Here is a 21,782-nt window from a genome sequence, read left to right on the forward strand (position 1 = left end):
TGGTGAGGATAGTGTTTGATATTTAATGCCCAACAATGCACTTTTCTGATGGACACATAAATAGTGAGCAACCTGCCACCCTGAAATAGATACAAAATGAAATAAATATGCGAGTTGTGGCTCGAGGTTTCTTCTTGGAGTCTGACTCCAAAATTCAAGTTCTAATGTGTTGAGTGAGCATCATATACCTTCCACTTATGCTTAGCAGACACTGAGTGACCGAATTAATGAATTTTAAAACAACGACTTGAGGCTGTTCAAAACATACCCCTTTTAAATTTGAAGTATTCAGTTTTATTGGTTTAGGAAGATCAGGACTTCTCCACTTTAGCCATTAACAAAAACCAATTCACTAATCAGTGCTGACAACTCATTTGAGTCCTTCACCTCTTCTTGCTTCCCTCTTCCAGTTTCCCCTGGCAACTTCTTCTGCACCAACTTTGGCCTGAAGTCAAAAGTCTCAACAGAGGGTAAGGGCATATACTTACTGATTGCTGCAGATCATAGAGTGAAAAGGATATTGTTCATGCATCAATGATTTCGAAGCACATGAAGGAAAATGTGATCAATAGTGGGCAATTGTAATTAAATGGAATGAATGTGAAATTCCATTAGAGGCATGGAGATTTATAGATTGAGTGTGGAACTGCATCTTGACATAAATCTGAGTATCCGTGGTGGTTTTACTGCAGCTTTGGCAAGACTTCAACAGAATAGCTACAGTAACAACATAATTGTAATTTTCCATTGTTTATTACATATTTACAGGGGTTCCATAAATCTCCCTGAATCGTTACCAACAGGGATAGAAAAAAAACCTATGGGGAAATTTAGATTGGATATGTTTGAAGAAAGGAAAGTTGCAGATTGAATATATTAGTTTGTATTTTCACTGTCATGATGTGGACAACATTGTCAAGGCTGTGTTTGCTGCCGTCCCTCAGTTGCTCTGAAAATATGTTGGAGTTTTGGAAACATTGCAGTTAATAAGCTGCTTATGTTACAATAATGCTTTTTTTGTATTGTTGTGATATATAATTGTATTGTGTTGAATTTATATTTATTTATTATAATTTTATTCCACAAATATTTATATTTATCAGCTATAAGCATGACTACACTCATTGTGGCGCCAAGAAAAAAAATCTGTGAAGACATAATCAAACAAAGTCTGTAAAAATGAACCTGGATAGAAACCCGAATTAACACTGCTAATGCTGCAAATTCAATTGCAGCAAACCTAAGAAGGATTAATGAGGAGGGGGGGTGGAGAACTTGCAAATTGATCGCTCAGATGAGTCTCTTTGTTGAAACAGTGTTAATAGAACATAAATGTTTGCTTTCAGGAAGAACAAATAAGACTGATTTGGTTGCAACAATTTAGTAACAAATGAATGAAGCATAACTAGAGCTAATCACCCAAGTTCAAACCACTAACCTCAGACTCTGTGAAAGATGAAACAGCCAAAGATTTACTCTGATGGTAGATGACCTCCAAGCATTGAACAAACAGTAAAAGCAGCTTTGCTTTAGATTACACTTTGCTCTTATAAAATTCTGTGGCTGCAAAATTCAGCTGCATGGCACTCATGCCTTTCGCACTGCAGCCTCTAATTTGGTACATGTTGGTGTCCAGATGACACACACACACACACACACACACACACACATTTGGCATGCTGCCATATGAAATATCTTTCCTTTGGCCATTGGGTTGCTTTAGCTGCCTGGACTGTTTTGGAGGAGTTGTATTACTGTCTTACCAATTGTTACTATGTGTTACCAATTGTTGTTATCTGCTTCATGCCTTATACTGCATAACCTTGCCAGATGATATACTGGACCCAAGGGAAATCAGTTGGAAAAATAAAAAGCTGGAAGGGAGGAGGCAACAAATGCATCACCACTTACATGCATGATATTTCTGATGCTTTACGTGAGTTCCACAATTTCTGATTTTCTGGTCCTAATCCTGGCTCCTTTTCGCCACAGATGTGCAATCCCTTTATATATCCCTCCTCCAACAGGATGTTCTGAAGACTCTTTTTTTTTCATGAAAAGAGGCCTGATCCTTCTCCGTTCATCAACTCCCTCCCTTGCCTGATTGAGCTTGTGCTTACTTTGCACAAATTTTCCTATTAACTCTTCTCACTTTCTCCAAGATAAAAGCACAGATCCAGTTATGCCTGAAATAATGGGAACTGCAGATGCTGGAGAATTCGAGATAACAAAGTGTGGAGCTGGATGAACACAGCAGGCCAAGCAGCATCTTAGAAGCACAAAAGCTGCCATTGCGGGCTTAGACCCTTCATCTGATGAAGGGTCTAGGCCCTGTTCTGTTCATCCAGCTCCACACTTTGTTATTCAGTTATGCCTGTCCCTTTGTCACTTATAAGACAATTAAAAACCTAGTCTAACAATTAAATTGACACCTCCAATCACCCCACCCCCCAACTCACCACCTTCCCTCAATTTCACCTCCTCAAGATCCTAACCCAGGACACAACATCCTCCGCCAGTAGACTCAACACTCCCCATCCCCCTCGGGACCCTCCACCTCGCCACTGGACCTGACCATTCCTTCTCCTTGCCACCTTTATGGCCTGTCATGCTACTTACCTGCCTCTTCTTACACAGTTCAACTCTCATAGGAGCTGTCAAGAATGGCTGATAGTGCTGCTAAGAATTTAAATTACTGGCAACTTAACTCCTGTGAAAAGGATTTTTTTTATTTACAAAAAGATACTTTATTAATTTAAAAGAATCATTATGTACATCTACAGGGACTAAAGCAGTTCTGTACAGTCTTTGCAAATCAATAAAAACAAATTGGATCTGACATTCCCTGCAGTTGCAAAGGCCAAAAGCATTTACTTATACAGGACACTACATAATTACACGGATCGTGCTTTTCTTTCTCCTGACTCTCCTTCACTTTAAGGGAACTGTCAAATTTAAAATATAGCCTCACATTTAAGAGGGAACTCTGATTGGAATCTCCTTTTCGAAATGTGCAGGTCTTTCTTTCCATAAATACAACATGGAATGACAATCTGGATGTGATTGTCAGTCCTTTACAGTTCTGACCCATTCAGTTTAAGCTTGAATGCCCCTCAAAGTAACAGCATTTCTTAGCCAAATTAAGGCCCCATTTGTCAGAGGTTTTGCCCGGTTTCTTGGCAAGACCAGAATGTGTTGACCATCTCTCATGGCACTGAAGGAGGTTTGGGTGAATTGCCTCCTTGAGCCACTGCAGCTCAAGTGGTGTAGGTACACCAGTGTGTTGGTGGGTTACTGCTGATCGTTGAACTGCACAGTGGCAAAATGTTAACTCTTCAGGAGGGACATGTGGAAGAATAACAAATTGGTGAAAAATGAAGAATGGAAGAAAATGCCTGTCTTGTAGCAATAGAGAGTTAAAATTCCATCCTTAAGCCACTTTCAAAGTATTTTGTTTTCAGTCACCACCAAAGGCAATTTATTTGCATTGATGACAATTAAGATGCTTGTGGACATGGAGATCTGGTATGGTATCAGGATATTTGGCTATCCCCAGGTGTCAACCAAGTCATTTCAGTGATACGGTCATCAGAGAAAATTTGAGGCAGTTTTCAATGTCGGTTGCAATGATTACACTTTGTACTGAAGGTTACTGGGTACTGATGCACAACTGTTTGAAATGTTTTCCATCTGTCAGTTATTCCTTGGAGATGAGTTCAAGTTGAGCTATCTTCTCATACACATGGAATAAATTCTAGAAATATTCTGCTGAACTAATAGCCATATTTCATGGTATTACTAATCACAATTATAAACAATTACTTATTCCACTGATGTCATATATTAGGCAGCAAGTACATATCATTAAGTCGTTGATGACTGCACTTGGTAAAGAATTCAAATGCAGCTATTGTTTAAACTGGGACTTCCAGGTCTTGAATAATAAAATGTGAGGCTGGATGAACACAGCAGGCCAAGCAGCATCTCGGGAGCACAAAAGCTGACGTTTCGGGCCTAGACCCTTCATCAGAGAGGGGGATGGGGTGAGGGTTCTGGAATAAGTAGGGAGAGAGGGGGAGGCGGACTGAAGATGGAGAGAAAAGAAGACAGGTGGAGGGGAGAGTATAGGTGGGAAGGTAGGGAGGGGATAGGTCAGTCCAGGGAAGACGGACAGATCAAGGAGGTGGGATGAGGTTAGTAGGTAGGAAATGGAGGTGCGGCTTGGGGTGGGAGGAAGGGATGGGTGAGAGGAAGAACAAGTTAGGGAGGCAGAGACAGGCTGGGCTGGTTTTGGGATGCAGTGGGGGGAGGGGAAGAGCTGGGCTGGTTGTGTGATGCAGTGGGGGGAGGGGACGAACTGGGTTGGTTTTGGGATGCGGTGGGGGAAGGGGAGATTTTGAAGCTGGTGAAGTCCACATTGATACCATTGGGCTGCAGGGTTCCCAAGCGGACTATGAGTTGCTGTTCCTGCAACCTTCGGGTGGCATCATAGTGGCACTGCAGGAGGCCCATGATGGACATGTCATCTAAAGAATGGGAGGGGTAGTTGAAATGGTTTGCGACTGGGAGGTGCAGTTGTTTATTGCGAACCGAGCGGAGGTGTTCTGCAAAGCGGTCCCCAAGCCTCTGCTTGGTTTCCCCAATGTAGAGGAAGCCACACTGGGTACAATGGATACAGTATACCACATTGGCAGGTGTGCAGGTGAACCTCTGCTTAATATGGAAAGTCATCTTGGGGCCTGGGATAGGGGTGAGGGAGGAGGTGTGGGGGCAAGTGTAGCACTTCCTGCGGTTGCAGGGGAAGGTGCCGGGTGTGGTGGGGTCGGGAGGGCAGTGTGGAGCGAACAAGGGAGTCACAGAGAGAGTGGTGTCTCCGGAAAGCAGACAAGGTTGGGGATGGAAAAATTTCTTGGGTGGTGGGGTCGGATTGTAGATGGTGGAAGTGTCGGAGGATGATGCGTTGTATCCAGAGGTTGGTGGGGTGGTGTGTGAGTTCGAGGGGGATCCTCTTTGGGCGGTTGTGGCGGGGACGGGGTGTGTGGGATGTTTTGCGGGAAATGCAGGAGACGCGGTCAAGGGCGTTCTTGACCACTGTGGGGGGAAAGTTGCGGTCCTTGAAGAACGTGGACATCTGGGATGTGCGGGAGTGGAATGCCTCATCCTGGGAGCAGATGCGGCGGAGGAATTGGGAATAGGGGATGGAATTTTTGCAGGAGGTGGGTGGGAGGAGGTGTATTCTAGGTAGCTGTGGGAGTCGGTGGGCTTGAAATGGACATCAGTTACAAGCTGGTTGCCTGAGATGGAGACTGAGAGGTCCAGGAAGGTGAGGGATGTGTTGGAGATGGCCCAGGTGAACTTGAGGTTGGGATGGAAGGTGTTGGTGAAGTGGACTTGTTGACTGATTGTTTTGTGTATTTTAAATGGCAAATAATATATGAATCATAATGGAAATAATTCATTTGGAGCCAGTAATTGTCACAAATGTTCAAAGGTGGTTTCCAGGATTTCCTTAAACATAATTTTTGCATTTTTATGGCCAGTTATGCATCTATTTCTCTTACTGTTTCTGAACTATTGTCTGTGCTTCACTCTTTAACAAAAGGCTAGAGAATTCTGACTAAAGGCTGTTTTAAATAGAAATTACAAAGCTGATGCTGTGGTCTTGAGACAGGTGCAGTTAGACCAAGCCTTCTTACACATAACGCATGATTTGTGGGAAAATTAAAGAGATCAACAAATATAACAGTTTGGGCAAGTCATTCTAAAATCAGATGGGATGTATAATTAGCCTCGTTACGATAAGTTTTGCATACTAAGCAAAATTGATATTCATTCCACTCAGTCTCAAGATCCAAAATATTATGAAAACTGCCTTGCACAATTTGCCTGATGCCTGCCAGAATTTCATGATAGGTGGAAGAAAGGTATATACTTGTTATGTCAGCTTGATGCCATTAATTTCCTTTAGCAAATACTACAAGTAGACTTGAATGAATACTTGATTCTCATATGCTGGCCACAACAGATTATTAGGTGTCGCAAAGGAGTATAAGGGCAGTAGGAGTATATTTAAGAGGCCAATTAGGAGGGCAAAAGGGGTACATGAGATACTTCAGCAGATAAGGAGAATCCAAAGAGATTCTAAAAGTATATTGAGGTCAAAGGGTAACTAGGGAGAGATAGGGTCCCTTAAAGATCAATGTGGCCATCTATACATGGAATCATAAGAGATGGGCGAATTGCTCAGCAAATATTTCAGTTAGTATTTACTGTGGAGTCAGACATGGAAGCTGGAGAACTTGGGGAAAAATAGTGATGTCTTGAAAAGAGTTCATATTACAGAAGAGGAGGTGCTGGAGGTTGTAAAATGCATAAAGGTTGATAAAACCCCAGGGCCCAATCAGGTGTTTCCCAGAACTTTGTGGTAAACCAGGGAAGAGATTGCTCGCCTGTTGCTGAGATACTTGTATCATTGACAGCCGCAGGTAAAGTGCTGGAAGACTGGAGGTTGGCTAATGTGTTGCAGTTATTTAAAAAAGGCTGGAAGGACGGGCAGGGAATTATAGACTAATGAGCCTTATGTCAGTGGGAGGTAAGTTGTTGGAGGGTATTCTGAGGGACAGGATTTACATGCGTTTGGAAAGGCCAGGACTGATTAGGGATTGGTTACATGACTTTCTGCATGGGAAATTATGTCTCACTAACTTGATTGAGCTTTTTGAAGAGGTGACAAAGAAGGTTGATGAAGGCAGAATGGTAGATGTTGTCTATACGGACTTCAGCAAAGTGTTCGGCAAGGTTCTTCATGATAAACTGATCAGCAAGGTTAGATGACATAAGATCAGGGTGAGCTAGCTAATTAAATACAAAGTTGACTTGAAGGATGGCTTGACAGATGGTTGTTGAAGAAGGTTGCTTTTCAGACTGGAAGCCTGTCACCAGCAGTGTGTCACAATGATTGGTACTGGGTCCACTGCTTTTCATTATTTATATAAATAATTTGAATATGAACATAAAAGGCATGGAGATAACACTAGAATAGGTGGTGTGTGACAGTGAAGAAGATTATCTCGGCATACAACAGGACCTTGATCAGATGGACCAATGGACTGAGGAGTGGCATTTGGATTTAATTCAGATAAATGTAAGGTGTTGCATTTTGGCAAGGCAAACCAAGACAGGACTTATCCAATTAATGGTAGGGATCTGGGGACTGTTGCCGAACAAAGAGACCGAGGGGTACTGGTGCATAATTCCTTGAACGTAGAGTCGTAGGTAGACATGATAGTGAAGAAGGTATTTAACATTTTTGTCTTCATTGGTCAGAACATTGAATACAGAAGTTAAGAGGTCATGTTGCAGCTACACAGAACATTGTTGAGGCCACTTTTTGAATACTGTGTCAAATTCTGTTTGCCCTTATTGGAAGGATATTGCTAAACTCGAGAGGATGTATAAAAGATTTACAAGGCTGTTGGGTCTGGAGGGTTTAAGTTACAGGGAGAGGCTGAATAGGGTATATTTCTTTTTCCCTGGAGAATCGGAGGCTGACTGGTGACCTTATAGAGGTTTATAAAATCATAAGGAACATGGATAGGGTGTTAGCCAAGGTCTTTTCCCTAGGGTAGAGGAGTTCAAAACTAGAGGGCATAGCTTAAGGGTGAGGGGTGAGAGATTTAAAAATGATCTTATGGTTAACTTTTTCATGCAGAAGGTGATGCATGTATAGAAAGAGCTGCCTGAGGAAGTGGAGAAGGCGGGTACAATTACACCATGTGGATGGATATTTGACTAGGAAGGATTTAAACAGATCTGGGCCAGATGCTGGAAAATGGGACTAGGTCAGTTTGGGATGTCTGGTTAGCACAGACATGTTGAACCAAAGGCTCTGTTTCCTTGTTGTATGACTCTATGACACAATGTTTCACAAGCATTTTATCTCCTGTCTCTAGTGGTAAACTCTAATTTTCATGCCGTTTGCTGTACTTACTGTCATTATACCCATTATTTTATAACATTTGCAAAACAATCCGTACCCTTTTGTCATGTTGTGCTTCAATGCATCCAATAATAAGAATGTGATGTGTAACTCTTGCCATAGTTTCTGATAATTTGAAAACTCCCAGTGCGGACATATATCTAAAAGGCAGATGGGTAACACTTTAATAGCTGGAGGGTAATATAAGGGTGATAGCAGTTTGGATTTTTCATTGAGGGGAAGATACCAGAATCAGTTTCTCATATCAGCCTTACTGCTTGCAAAGTTTAGCTGGGCTACAGATGCAGTTGATTGTAACTTTCATTGTAGTGTCCTGTTAAGATGTTTTAAGTCAGTGCAAATTTGAATGGATCCATTCGATTTGCAGAGTGGCATCATCACAGAGTGCTTTGTAGTTGGTTATAAATGGCTAGCAGCATCATGGCAAAATAACTACACTTTGAACATGGCCTCAACCTCAGCCTGTTCCCCTTTTTGAAGTGGGTGTGGAACTTTTTAGGTGTGAGCAAGCAGATAGGTTTGTGATAATAAAATGTGAGGCTGGATGAACACAGCAGGCCTTTGTGATATGCTGTCAGTGTAATATGATATGTGATATTCTGTTTCCCCAGAACTTGAAAGAATTTCCTAAATTTTTAAAATTAATTTGTTAGTTCCTGTTTGTTCACCACCTGTGCTTTCAGCCCTCCTTACACAAGCTCTCCTGCTTGGCTGTGACCATGTTGATTACGGATAAATAACAGTATTTCTAATGTTTATTTGTCTTTGTGTTATAACATTGCATGAAACCTGATGTTTGAGTTTGAGCTAGTTCCTCCTGGGCCCTGAAGTAATGATAGATGAAAGCTGCAGGATAATCTCCTTTAGCCATTTCAGACCATCCAACGCAACAGTTTTCCATCTCCCACATTCTACTCAAGTGTGTGTGATGTCCATTAATTTTGATGTTAGCATTTCAACGTTGGTGTGATTGCCCCAAGACAAATAATTTTCCTGTCTCAAACTGCCCTTAAAGTCAGCTGCCTTGTGTTATTTGAATATGGGTTTCTTTAAGGACCCGTAAAAAAGACTACTAGTATCGCAATTTTGGTTTCTGGCAACACGGGTGGAGCATTCAATATTCTGCAAAGCTTGTAGTTGCAATAAGTTGTCACCATTTTCACATATCTTCCCTCTTGTACAGTGGCTTTCAGTTCTGCCCCTCCTATGGTGAATAGGTTGAAAGGGGTCCATGCTTAAACAGCCTATCTGAGACCCTTTACATCATGGAAAGATTTGGCGTGAATTAGGGCGGAATTCAATGCTCACCTGAGTCAAAGTGCATTCTCCCATGTTGTCTGTGTTAGTTTTTGATGTCTGAGTTGGTTTTGAAATCCTTTGTCCTCTGTTTCTTGTTGCTTCTAGGCTCCTCTTCAGGATCTTTCTTTTGTGAAAGCTGAGCCTGCCTCATGTTTCTCCCTTTGCACTAAACTGCTGCTGGACTTCTTTTCATGTTCTCTCTTACCACTTGCAGCCAGTTCTATGGGTCTAGTTGTCATGTAATGATATCATGTTTGGGTTGTTGATCGAACATAGACCACAATCTTGCAGTGAACTTTAACAACCTTTATCAAGCCCATGTAACAAATAACATATACAGAAGAGAATAACAAACAGCTTCTCTGGAACCCTAAACATCCAAGTCACAGTTCCATACGTTCAAATGTGATAATGTACCTTTTTATGCAGACACCCAGCAGCTTTTGTTAAAAGTGCAGTTAACACTTTACTCCACATTCTTCACTGTCAAAATCGCAAAGTAAGGTCTTTTCCTTTTCATCATCAATGATTGCAAAATTTGCTCTCACAATTTTGAAATGTCACAATTGTTTTTGCCGATTTGAGAATATAGATGGTATCTCCAAATGTTCATCAAAATGTGGTAGACCCAGCACAGACACTGCCATATACATCAATATATGTGATGAAACTTCTCTGAAAGGTTTCCTGCTTGTCAAATCCAAGATTGTATGCAGCTGACACTGCCAGCCTACAGCTTAAAATGTTGTTTTCTCTCCAAAAAGATTTAAGGCCTGGAAGGAATGTTCATATTTTGTCCCATCTTTATTGCCATGGTGATGTGCTTTTGAGCTCAAATTGCATGAGCAACAATGGTTTCCTTGATTAAAATGTTTCTGCAGTCACTCTCTGCTGTTACAAATCAAGGCAACAAAATGAACATTGCAATTTTTAAATACACAATACATAACACTGGCTGCAAGGCATATTATTTCAGTGTCCATGTAAAAAAGCTGCAGAGTGGGTGGCATGGTGGCTCACTGGTTAGCACTGCTGCCTTACAGTGCCAGGGATGCGAGTTTGGTTCCGCCCTAGGATGAATGCCTGTGTGGAGTTTGCATGTCCTCACTGTATGTGCATGGGTTTATGCCGGGGTGCTCCGATTTCCTCCCACAGTCCAAAGATGTACAGGGTAGGTGGATTGGCCATAGGAAATGCAGAGTTGTAGGGATTGGGTAGGGGGGTAGGTCTGGGTGGGATGCTGTTCGGAGGGTTCGTGTGGAATCAGTGGGCTGAATGGCCTGCTTTTACATCATAAGGATTCTATGAAATGGCAGTGATGTTCAAACACAGAGAATATGTTATAAGGTCATCAAATCACTGGTAGAATTGTCAAGGCCTTATTGAATGCACGGTTGATGCACACCTTTCTGTCCTGCATTGTTTTTAGCTGATCATGGTGAAATCTGCAGAACAGAACCTAAGCATGTCTTAAGCGACTCATCCTTGATCATTACTCCAAATCATCGCAGTCTCAGATTCCCAAATGCTATGGATAGAACATAAATCTTGAATGGCTCAAAAAATTAGCTAAGTGGATGAATTTTGACTTGCAATCTCCTCCCGCCTCCTTGACCTGTCCGTCCTCCCTGGACCGACCTATCCCCTCCCTAATTCCCCACCTACACTCACCTTTACTGGCTCCAACCCCCGCCTCTTTGACTTGTCTGCCTCCTCTCCACCTATCTTCTCCTTTATCCATCTTCCATCCGCCTTCCCCTTTCTCCCTATTTATTTCAGAATCCCCTTCCCCTTCTCCATTTTCTGAAGAAGAGTCTCGACCCGAAACATCAGCTTTCCTGCTTCTCTGATGCTGCTTGGCCTGCTGTGTTCACCCAGCACTGCACCTTGTTGTCTCAGATTGTCCAGCATCGGCAGTTCCTATTCTCTCTGCAACACTTTCTATACGCTTCACATTAATGCCTTAGGCTAATGTATTCACTTTCATTTTGGACACCAATATAGCTGAATTTTTTTTTACCTAAAACATTTTACCTAACAAATTGTAGTGTATCACTGCTGATAAGATGAAACATTGTTCACTCCACAAGCATGACCCTAACCTTTCAGTTGCTTGCCATTTCAATATCCAATTTTTCTTCCATGCTCCCATTTCTGTACTAGGTTTGCTCCAATCTTTCACTGAAACCCAAAACAACCTGGAAGATCCGTACCTCATTATTCAAGTTGGGACCTATGCAGCTTTCTGGACTTAACACTGAGTTCAACAGCTTCAGACTCTGTCCTCTATTTTGATAACTGCTCATTCTTAAATTCTATACCTTGTTTCATGTTTTACCTTACAGTCGTAGCAAACTTTCATTGCTCCATTAACACCTGCTGTCAATCAATGCCTTCTCATTTGTTGCAACTGTTCCCCTTTGCCCGTTGAAACACATTTGGTTTCTAATCTCCCTTGCCTTCAAAGATTTCCTTAACCTTCTCTTTTGTTCCACTTGCCTCCACGTTTTCCATAATATGCAATCTCATTTTCACCCCTCTTCTGTTTTCAAAGTCTCACATTGCAGCCAAAATTTTATGTCTCTTCTCTCTCTTTCCATATTTGCCTCAAGATCTGTTGTGTTTCTCCAGCACTTTCTGGTTTTAAGCTACCTGGGTGGTTTTATTTGGTTAAATGATCTGGAGTTTTGTTTCTTAGCACAATTGAGCCTGGAAGCAATTTTATTCAAAGGTTTAACATAACACATTATGTTCTTTGTAACAACATGAATTAGAGCTCTGTCATTGCATGCTGAAATTCCACAAAGACTAAAAATGAAACAAGCAAAAAAACAGTCCTGGGCGGTAGCTTCAATAATATGCAGTGCAAACAGTTTTGATGTAAATTAAAGACAGACATAAGTTCTGCCAAATTTCATTTATTAGTCTTGCGTCATTGTGTTATTAGTCAATATAAGAAAAGGGAAGATGTTCTAGTTCTATGCCCAGATAAATTGGCTTGCTTGCGGGCACAACAAATAATGTTAGTGAGGTTATCCTGTCAAAGAGACAGTCTGATATCCCTCCAATCATTTCAGCGGAAAGAACACTAAGTATATTTTTGTCATGTACTTTGATCCACTTACTTTTCCACTATACAGTGTACCAATATGATTCATTGACCTTGGCTAAAGATCAGTATTATTAATGTATTCCTGTTTTAGCACAGGGACAAAACTGCATTACTTATTGAATTAAAAATACATGATGCAAAAATCTTCTACTCATTCAAGGCTAAATTTGATGTTGTCCATAAGCACGTTGTTGAATCCATTGGTTCCTTCATCATGATTTAAAGAACAAGTTAATATATACCCACATAGTTACTAGTGTGATGGTTGAGGCACTATCAAAATATTAATAGGCAACAGGACTTGTTATTTGCAAAAGCCTTACAGTACATGAGGCTGCCTAAATTCTATGACCTAAATTGAGAAATAGTGTGAGGTGAGGCTGAGACTCCATTGAAGAACTGAAAGCAGTCGGAGTATGCTGCATCAGAGATAGTAGGAACTGCAGATGCTGGAGAATCTGAGATAACAAGGTTAAATCCTTCTTCAGTCAAATTGGACGGACCATAAGTAGGAGGCTTGAAAGTGAAGTCAAAGGTCAGATTATGGGACAATTAAATTATGATGTGATGATGATTTGATATCACATGAATGTGAGAGAACTGAAGAGAGACTTCATGGAGGCAATGCTGTTATTCCTGACTACAGGAGATCAAAACTGCACACAGGACTCGAGGTAGAGTACAACCAAACAAGCAAAACTTCATTACACCTCCATTCAAATCCCATTGGCCTTCCTAAGACTTTCTGCAGCTGCATGTTGGCATCAATGTCTGATCAACAGGGGCACATTAGGTGCCTTTGTATATTTACACTTTCTTACGCCTTAGCACTTGAGAAATAATTTGTACATCTGTTTCTCCCAACGATGTTGATAACCTAATTTTTCCACATAATATTCTATGACTGCGTCCTTGCCCATTACCTAAGCCTGACCATTTTTTCTTGAAGCCGCTTAATATCTTCCTCATAATCCACATTCCCACTTAGCTTTGTGTCATCAGCAAATTTGAAATATTACATTTGGTCTCCACCTACAAATCATGGACAAAAATTGTGACCAGTTGGAGCCTGAGAACTGAAGCTTGAGGTACCCCAATAATCACAGTTTGCCATTGTAATGATGACTTATTTATTCCCATTCTTTCTTTCCTGTCTGTTAGTCAATCATTACTCCTTGTCAGTACATTACCTCCAAAAACATGTACTTTAATGTTTCTAACCAGTCTCATGTGGGGAACCTGAGATAAGTACACTATGTTGATTGGCTCTCCTAAAAAATTTGTGAATAATTTCATTTAAAATATCTCCAACAAATTATTCAGACTTGATATCATACTGCAAATCCATGCTAAATCAGATCATTATTAAACAAGCATCTAATATCCCATCATTTATATTAGATTCTAGCATTTTCTCTATTACTGATGTTAGGCCAACATGTCTGTTGTTACCTGTTTTCTCTCTTCCTCCCTCCTTATATAGTGGGGTGGTATTTTTTACCTGCCAATAGAATTTTTAAAGATTTCAATGCTTCAAATAGCTTCATAGCCACTTGCTTTTGCACTTTGGCATTTAAATTTTAAATTTAAATTTCAGCCCAATCAATTCCTCCAGTACAACTTTCTTCTGAATGCTAATTTTCCTCAATTCCTCATTCTCACAAGCCACTTGGATCTCTAATTCTAGGAGATATTTTCCTCAATGAAAATAGACACAAAATGTTAATAATAAACCCAAAGAACTGTATATTGCTAGAAATCGAAACAAAACCAGAAATAGCAGTGGCGGCATCTGTGGAGAGAAAATATAGTTAACGTTTTGGGTTCTATGGCCCTTTTTCAGAACAAAGTATTCAGTTAGCTTCTCCGCAATTTCTGTGATCTCTACTTGTGATTTCTCCTGACCTACATTCATTTTAGCCAAACTTTACCTGTTTACATACCTATTGAAGCTTTTGCAGTATATGTTATATTTATTGTCAGATTGTGTTCATATTCTGTTTTCCATTTCTTTATCAGTTTCTTGTGCCCCCTTTGTTGTCCTGTAAGAAGCCCCCCAATCATTAGAACTAGTCAGATAGATAAAGGGTCACTGTACTTGAAACATTAACTTGGTTTTCTCTCTACAATTGCTGCTGCACTTGCCGAGTTTCTCCAGCACTTTCTCTCCATCATCCAAAGTTTTTTTTATGTTTTACTGAATAGATAGTATGTTATTTTAGTAACATCACCTAAGTTATTTTCTTACATAGAATTAATAGAGAGTTATGTATTGTGGTGAAATAATAAACACTGTAAAAGAACGATATTGTGACTTATTCAAATGATCTGCTGATGATTCTTTCTGTAACTCTCTTTCATTACCTTTGTCAAGGAAAAGATGACCTTTACTTGATTTTAATTTTGATTAAATTTATATAGAACAGTTTCATTGTATTTTCCGTACAGAAAACAAGGATTTAAATGAAATCAGACATGTACACATTCCTTTCTTTTTGTATAGTCATCAATTTGAAAAAAAACACAAGACCTACCATACGAAAGAAATGAACAACTGTATCCCCCTTTTACCCTCCCCTCAGGATATTTGAGTTGGACCACATGTTTCGATTGGTAATGCTTGTGATGTCAGTTTCTTTTAATGTCACAGCTAATAGCTTTATGTAATCAGCCATTTATTTCGAATGGTTGAGTTTTTTTTATTTTATGTGGTGTTCAAATTTTCAATATGTATATATGATAAATAAGGCATAAAGTCAGAGATGCATCCCTAATATAAATATACTTGAATCATAACAATTCAAACATCAACTGATTCTTGGGAAAGTAATTTAATCATGATCCATTTTTTGAAATGTTCTGCATTAAAGGAAATTTGTTCTGCAGTGGTTCGATACTATCTACCTTGGTCATCCATTTGAATGGAAGGTATCATGAATAGTGTTAGCAAGCAGCACCTGGTCAGCAATAGCCTGCTCAGTGACTCCCAGTTTGGGTTCCAGCAGGGCCACTCAGCTCCTGATCTCTTTACAGTCTTGGTTCAAACATTGATAAAAGAGCTGAATTCCAGAGGTGAGGTGAGAGTGACAGTTCCTTGATATCAAGGTTGCATTCGAAGACTGTGGCATCAAGGAGCCTGAGCAAAACTGGAATCAACGGGTATTGGGGGCAATCTCTCCACTGGTTGGAGTCATACCTGGCACACAAGAAGATGGTTGTGGTTGTTGGAGGTCAGACATCTCAGTCCCAAGCGCATCTCAGCAGGAGTTCATCAGGGTAGTATCCTAGACCCAGCTATCCTCAGCTGCTTTATCAATGACCTTTCTTCCATCATAAGATCAGAAGTGGGATGTTTGCTGATTATTGCACAATGTTCAGCATTATTCACAATTCCACAGGTACTGAGGCGATCCACATTCAAATGCAACAAGGCGTGGGCCAACAAGTGGTAAGTAACATTCATGCCACACAAATGCCAGGCAATGACCATCACAAATAAGACACAATCTAATGATTGCCCCATGACATTCAATAGTGTTAGCATCACTGAATACCCCATTATTAACATCCTTGGGAGTTACCATTGACCAGAAACTCAAGAGACTAGGTCAGAGACTAGGAGTTCTGTGACAAATAACTCACCTCCTGACTTACAAAGCCTGTCCATCATCTACAAGGCACAAGTCATGAGTGAGGTGGAACTCCCAACTTGCCTGGATGAGTGCAGCCCCAACAACACTCAAGAAGCTTGACACCATCCAGGACATAGCCGCCCACTTGATGAGCATCACATCCTCAAGCATTCTCTCTCTCTCTCTCTCTCTCTCTCTCTCTCCATGACAGACTCTCGGTAGCATCACTGTGTACTATTTGCAAAATGTACTGCAGAATTTCACCAAAAATCCTTAAACAGCACCTTCCAAACTCTCAACTACTTCCATCTAGAAGGACAAGGGCAGCAGATGTATGGTAATGTCACCACTTTCACTTGCCCTTCCAAGCCACTCACCATCCTGACATGGAAATATATCACAGTCCCTTCACTGTCTCTGCGTCAAAATCCTGGAATTCCCTCCCTAACAGCATTGTAGGTCAAACCACAGCATGTGAACAGCAGTAGTTCAAAGAAGGCAAGTCAACTCCACCTTGTCAAGGGAAACTACAGACCTGCAATAAATGTTACCCAGCCAGCGATGCCCATGCTCCATGAACAAATTAAAAGAAATTATGACAAGAAATTAAATTGCTAGACAATGTTACATTCTGTTGTGTTGCCAATAACAACACAAGAACTACAGAAACAAATTTTATATTTGGCTCTGTCACATAGGTAACTAAATTTTAACAATCTTTCTAAAACCCACACAGCAGAATCGGTGATGTAATTGTTTTATAATTATTAATATTTTGATTTTATCTTGCTTTCAGCAGCCGGATATTTAACGTGTATTAAAAAAAGTTCATGGATCCAGCTGAGTTCGTTTTTACATGCTACATTTGCTGCAGTTTTCTTCAAGGGTGACAAGCTGTAACATGCCTACAGCCTCAGTTAGATCTAAAATATCCCATGACAAATTTTGAAGAAGGTGAGGGAAATATCAGGATGATACTCATTGTTCAATTACTGTTAGTCATTTATCACATTGACATTTGTTGAATCTTGCTTATAACAATTTCATTCACATATTTGGGAGGATTATTATTATTTAATACACTTTAATCATTTTTGATTTACTGCTAAATATTTTGAAATATTGCACCTCAATGGAATTATATAACTACAGGGTTCTTCTTTCTTTAACAATAAACCACAACTGTCCTACATTCAGGGTAATTACATTGCTTATTGAACTTTTACAACTTGAAAGTTTAAAAGAAGTAATGTAGAAGTGTTTCTGAGTTGCAGACAATGTGGATCTAAAAGCTGTAGAATCACCAAATTAATCCCTATAATGATACAATTCGTGAGTTACTTTCCCATTGTGACATTGTTTTTAGCCACTTTATTTTTCAGGATGAAACGCTGTGCCTTTTGTCTCCTTTTGGCAGGGAACGTGTTACCAAGGAAAGCTATCTTGAAGATATTTCTGAAATTGTCCCCCTCCCTACCCTTGATAAAATCATAACGCTGTCAATTTTGTGAAAGTCAAAATTTCCTGAGAGTGTGTGTACAGTATGCATTTGGCTAGAGCCATGTTGCAAGAAATAAGTTTACAGAGAAAATCATCTATGTAGTAAAACGATGGTTGCACTGCCTGAATTGCTTGGAGGTACATTACCATACTACCTGGGGTATATCTGCAAATTTGTTGTGGTTTGCTGATTGCTACACAAAATAACTCTTATTAAGTCACACACTTTTCCATCACCCTTCATCAGCCTTCAGTAAGCACCTCAATCAGAGGAGGGGGAGGGAAAAGCTGCAAAGTTAGAGCCCCAGGGATCCAGATGAACTCCAAGAGAAATTTATCACATTCTGGTTATCCTAGATAAGTTCTCACATGATCATTGCTCTAAAGTTCTCCGCCTAATCATCCTTTTGCTCGTGACCATAACAGCATTTTCTTGGGCAAATTCTCAAAACAAAATATGCATAATAAAACCATTCAATAATAGCTAGATCCAACAGCAAACCCATCCAATAATAGATAAAAACAATTGTGACCTCCCTTTGCTGCCAATACTGCAAATGCTTTTGCTTTGTGAAGAGCTCCCCTGTAGCGCTACCCCAGTGTCTGTAGCTTTGTGGTGAAAAGCTGCTAACTTACAGGCAGCCATGCACAATGCCTCCAGCAGCTTTAGCCTTGAGTATCCCTTTCGGCTTTACTACCTCAACACAGAGGGCAAAAGTCTCGATGACTTATATAGGCTTGTCAGCTCATAGGTCGTATGATCTGCTGTTCAAGATGTAGGCTGTAGCAACCAACCTTTCTAAGTGCAAGAAATTACAAGCTCTATTATGGTATAGTAAAATTACTTTCTGGTCTAAACATAAAAGTATCTTATAGTTAACAAGATATAGTTTATTACATGTAGCAACTAGTTACAGAATACATTGAAATGATAGATGGTATTACAGGGACTTTGAAGAAGACACTCATTCGAAATCCTAAGTAGCTCCGTCCAAATAATCATATGAGGCAGTGCTTATGACACTCCTCAGTATTAACCCTTTCACACCCGTGTCTAACATGGACAGTTTGGATGAAAGGTATTAATGGAAGCCTGAGACAAAAAACAAAGTTTGAGCACTTCACTATCACCCCACTGGGTGGTGTCTCAGAAATCCTAAGAATCCCCTGGATTCTAAATTTCTAAATTGTTATGAAAGCTTACAAGTGTTTTCAGCATGGTGTTCAAAGCCTCACTGGTAACGATCTGAGCACATACAGGAATCCAGCTGCATTTGCAGAGCTTTAGGCTCACTGACGTACTTCCACTGCAGCACTCAGACCCGGCAGTTTTTATTCTGCATTGTAATGGAGCCCGAGACTGGCCGGCAGATATTGCATTAGGGCTTGGTCTGCAACTGCTGACATGAAGTTGCGCATCATTTGGTTACTGGAAAAGATAGACAGTAAGCTCTACACAAAGACCTGGGAACCTGTCTCCTCCATTCTTCTTGAACAGCGACAATAAGCTCTGCAGCAGAACTGGCATTGTGCTATCCTTTCTCACGGCTTATCTGTAGCCCACACTTTCCACATGCTAATTCTGCCTTTTTTTTCTCATGTTCTAAAATATGTGAGGCATCAGTATGTGAACTGGTGTCTGGGCTTCAGATGAAGTGATAGTGCTTCTTCCTCAATAAGCCTACATTTTGTGGCAGTTCATGGGATGATGGTTGTATTTCAGGAAAATATGTACAGTATGAAATGTTGAGATATTGTTTGCATCTACCTCCATAATTACTAATTCAATAATTTGTAGCACCATTATATCTAAGATTTTAGGAGTGCTTATTACTTGCTGGTTGTTTGTTACTAGCTCTAAAAATTGGCCTCCATGGTTACGTGATCACATTCCTGTTCCAGCCCTCCAGAAAAAAGCTGACCTCTTCTCCTTAACACCTCCAGGATTAAGGTCTGCTGCATTGCAACTGAGAACCTGGAGGCTCTCCACTGCTCCCCTAATGGTGCTCTTGTTCTTTTTCTTAAATTGTTTTTGAGACAGTTCCATCAGCTTTGCAGCCGAAACACGCCTTTGCTTTTACAAGACGTTGGCTGCCTTTCAGAAATACAGATTGTTGCAACTGGTGCTATACATGGACCTGGTGAATGCACAGCCAATTCAGCACTGGCTTCATTCTACAATCATATCGATGAACCCTACCGTGGTGAAAAGATCTTGACTATTCACCCTATCCACACCCATCATGATTTTATAAACCTCGATAAGGTCACCCCTCATCCTCCGATGCTCCAGGGAAAATAGCTCTGGCCTATTCAGCCTCTCCCTTAAGGCTCAGACCTTCCAACCATGACAACATCCTTTTAAATCTTTTTTGAACTCTTTCAACTTTCATAACATCCTTCCAATAGCTGGGAGACCAAAATTAAATGCAGTATTCCAAAGTGGCCAAAACCTATGTCCTGTACAGTTGAACGTAACCTCCCAATTCGTTTAATCAATTCATTGACCAATTAAGGCACGCGTATCAAACACCTTCTTCACCAGCCTGTCTACCCTGACTCCACTTCCAAGGAACAAAGAACGTACGCAAGGTTTCTTTGCTTTCTGCATCACCTTGAAGTGAACATAGAACATTACAACACAGTACAGGCCCTTCAGCCCTCAATGTTGTGCCGACCTGTCATACCGATCTGAAGCCCATCTAACCTACTATTCCATGTACGTCCATATGCTTATCCAATGACAACTTAAATGTAGCTAAAGTTGGCGAATCTACTACCATTGCAGGCAAAGCGTTCCATTCCCTTACTACTCTCTGAGTAAAGAAACCTATATCTTTCACCCCTCAATTTAAAGTTATGCCCCCTCGTGCTCACAGTCATCATCCTAGGAAAAAGGCTCTCTCTATCCACCCTATCTAACCCTCTGATTATTTTATATGTCTCAATTAAGTCGCCCCTCAACCTTCTTCTCTCTAACGAAAACAGCCTCGTAAATCTCCTCTGCACCCTTTCCAAAGCTTCCACATCCTTCTTATAATGCAGCGACCAGAACTGTACGCAATACTCCAAGGGCGGCCGCACCAGAGTTTTGTACAGCTGCAGCATAACCTCTTGGTTCCGGAACTCGATCCCTCTATTAATAAAAGCTAAAACACTGTATGCCTTCTTAACAGCCCTGTCAACCTGGGTGGCAACTTTCAAGGATCTGTGTACATGGACACCGAGATCTCTCTGCTCATCTACACTACCAAGAATCTTACCATTAGCCCTGTACTTTGCCTTCCGGTTACTCCTTCCAAAGTGCATCACCTCACACTTGTCTGCATTAAACTCCATTTGCCACCTCTCAGCCCAGCTCTGCAGCTTATCTATGTCTCTCTGCAACCTACAGCATCCTTCGTCACTATCCACAACTCCACCGACCTTAGTGTCATCTGCAAATTTACTAACCCATCCTTCTACGCCCTCATCCAGGTCATTTATAAAAATGACAAACAGCAGTGGACCCAAGACCGACCCTTGCGGTACACAACTAGTAACTAGTCTCCAGGGTGAATATTTCCTATCAACTACCACCCTCTGCCTTCTTTCAGCAAGCCAATTTTTGATCCAAACTGCTATAACTCCCACAATCCCTTTCCTCCGCATTTGGTACAATAGCCTATTGTGGGGAACCTTATCGAACGCCTTGCTGACATCATATACACCACATCAACTGGTTTACTCTCATCTAGCTGTTTGGTCACCTTCTTGAAGAACTCAATAAGGTTTGTGAGGCACGACCTTCCCTTCACAAAACCGTGCTGACTATCCCTAATCAATTTATTCTTTTCTAGATGATTATAAATCCTATCCCTTATAACTTTTTCCAACACTTTACCAACAACTGAAGTCAGGCTCACTGGTCTATAATTACCAGGGTTGTCTCTACTCCCCTTCTTGAACAGGGGAACCACATTTGCTATCCCCTAGTCGTCTGGCACTATTCCTGTAGAAAATGACGAGTTGAAGATCAATGCCAAAGGCTCGGCAATCTCCTCCCTGGTTTCCTAGAGGATCCTACAATAAATCCCATCTGGCCCAGGGGACTTATCTATCTTCACCCTCTGTAGGATTTCTAATACCTCTTCCTTGTGAACCTCAATCCCACCTAGTATCTCAGTATTCTCCTCAACAACAATGTTGTTTTCTAGAGTGAATACTGTCGAAAAATATTCATTTAGTGCGTCCCCTATCT

General features: G+C 40.8%; 1 protein-coding gene across 1 annotated transcript in view; it reads left to right on the top strand.

Moving 5' to 3' along the window:
- Window positions 1-21,782, top strand: part of LOC125464190 (thrombospondin type-1 domain-containing protein 7A-like) — a 561,444-nt gene that overhangs the window by 16,196 nt on the left and 523,466 nt on the right. The window contains exon 3 of the mRNA XM_059654908.1: window positions 411-470. The gene's annotated coding sequence lies outside the window, so the exon portion shown is untranslated. The remainder of the gene's footprint in view (window positions 1-410; window positions 471-21,782) is intronic.

Source organism: Stegostoma tigrinum, chromosome 2 (genome assembly GCF_030684315.1).
Source record: "Stegostoma tigrinum isolate sSteTig4 chromosome 2, sSteTig4.hap1, whole genome shotgun sequence".
Taxonomy (NCBI): Eukaryota; Metazoa; Chordata; class Chondrichthyes; order Orectolobiformes; family Stegostomatidae; genus Stegostoma; species Stegostoma tigrinum.